Below are 2,212 nucleotides of genomic sequence, written 5' to 3' on the forward strand. Positions count from 1 at the left end.
TTGGCAATACTCATCCCTAGAGTACTTGGCAGGAGTTCTTATGAGAGTATTTCATTAATTTCATTATGATTTTTTGTTTATTTGTTTTGAAAAATGCAAAGATTTCAGATCTCATACCTAGAAGGAAAACCACTAAAATAGGAAAAGTGAGGCCTAGGTGGACCTGTCTCATACACAGGGTGTGCTCTCCAAGGCATGTCCTGCATTACCTTCCAGGCTTCCAGATTCTGAGACTTTTTCCTTCCTCCATCTGCCATTGTTCTTTGCTTCAAACTGGATGGCTGCATTGACTGCAAAGCATGTGCCACCGTGTAGACAGTATTGTAGATGCTGTAGGTAAGGCCAGACACTTGAATGAAAAAGATAACTATTGGGAAATTTTGTATGAAATCAAAGCAAATCCCTTTGTGGGAAAATGTGGAAAGCATTTCATTGACAAACCTCTCCCCATTGTCACTCTTCACTGATAGAACTCCAATCCATGTCCACCTAAAATGCAAAGGCAGCTGGAGAATGCCCCTCTGTTGATGGACTCCATGTGGGAACATTGGCTGGAAAAAAGCAGCTTGGTTTTCATTCTTTACTACTGGAGCAGACCCATAAGGGAGCTAGCGTAGACAAAGGAAAAACAGAAGGAGGAAAATACTGACGAAAGGTGTCTCTATGTTTGTATGTACGTCTATATGTAACTATGTATACATAAGAAAAGGGGAGTTTTGAACTGAGATATGAACTGTGGAACAAATATATTCATGCATTCTCATGGGAACATTGTTTTCTGTTTCTCTCCCCAACCACTGATATGCATTTTAAAGCAGTTTTCACCAGGAAGTGTTTTTGGAGATTCTTCTCCATTGAGGCAAGTGTTTTTTTCTGCATTTTTCAAATAGACAGATTTTGAGTATGTCACTTTCAAATATGATTTCTCTTCTCCATTCTTCTTCAAATATATGCATTTGTGTGAGCTTTTTCATTTCTGAAGCTGAATCACAAGCTTTAAAACTAGCTAGTTTGAAGTGAAACTGCTTTGTGCTTTGTATTCCCAATATCAGTTTGGTACAGTAATGTGTAAATGAAAATTGGACCACTTTCTAACACACTGATTTGACATGGACTCTATTTATGCACCTGTGATTTCAGTGTAAATCCATGTAACAGCATGATCAACATTTCCCTAATTACTGTGAAGTTGATAGCATTATGAACACACAGTTATAGAACAAATTTATCCATGAAATCTTTATGCTACTTTTCATTTGCATCTTTATATCCTCTCATGTATATCGCCTTTTCTCTGAAAAACATACAGAAGTTCCTCAGACTGGCTTATAAAATAATATATGTTTGCGTGTATCATGAATGTATATCTGAATGTGTGTTCCACAGTTTGCTAATAAAAACTCCTGCTAATAGAGTGAGAGGATAAGTGTGTATGGATGATGGTGAGTTTCACCTATGGCAAGGTGTGATTTTTTTTAAACTGCCTCCATAGGTATCCATCAAGCTAACATGCTGACTCACTTCTACTGAGTGGGATAGTCCAAGCCTACAACTGTGTGAGTGGAAGCAACAGTAGCAGCAGAGGGGGTTGAACTGAGGGGACTTCCTACTCTACTCCATCCCGGTCCCATCCTATCCTGTCCTTTCAAAGAACTGTCTTTTCGTTCTTACTAGAATGTCCCCTTAAGCCACTGTGAGTTGAAGAATTTCTGACTGGTTTCCAATGTTCAGTTACTGGAGTAAATTCCTCAGCTTCTCATTTGCCCCATTTGCTTGATGATGGAGATAATAGTGCAGTTTAGGTTTAGTAAAGGTTGACTTCAGGCTAGCTTGTCAGAAGAAAACTCCTTTGGTTACCTTGGTGCAGGACCTATGCGCAGAAACGTGACTGAGTGAATCTTTGCTCTGCTGGATTTTGAAGCATGGGATGCAAAGATATAATGAAAGGAGAGTAAATCCCCATTATTCATGTGGAGTTCTAACCTGTAAAATTTTGTGCATACACAATATAGTTGCCATGTGTACTGAGATGTCAGATTCCCCAATAGCTGCTACTGGTTTTCTTTCCAAATCACACTTGTAGTTAGGGACAAATCTGCCCCATGTGGAGAGAACTTCCATTGAGGCAAGGTAGGTCCAACTGGGGCTGAAATTGCTGTTATAGCTGCTGAATCCCAGGGTGAGGTTCAGTAAGATCTGGGAATTTTCATTG

The sequence above is a fragment of the Varanus komodoensis genome, unplaced genomic scaffold (assembly GCF_004798865.1).
Source record: "Varanus komodoensis strain SLA01 unplaced genomic scaffold, ASM479886v1 scaffold400, whole genome shotgun sequence".
In the NCBI taxonomy this organism is placed as follows: domain Eukaryota; kingdom Metazoa; phylum Chordata; class Lepidosauria; order Squamata; family Varanidae; genus Varanus; species Varanus komodoensis.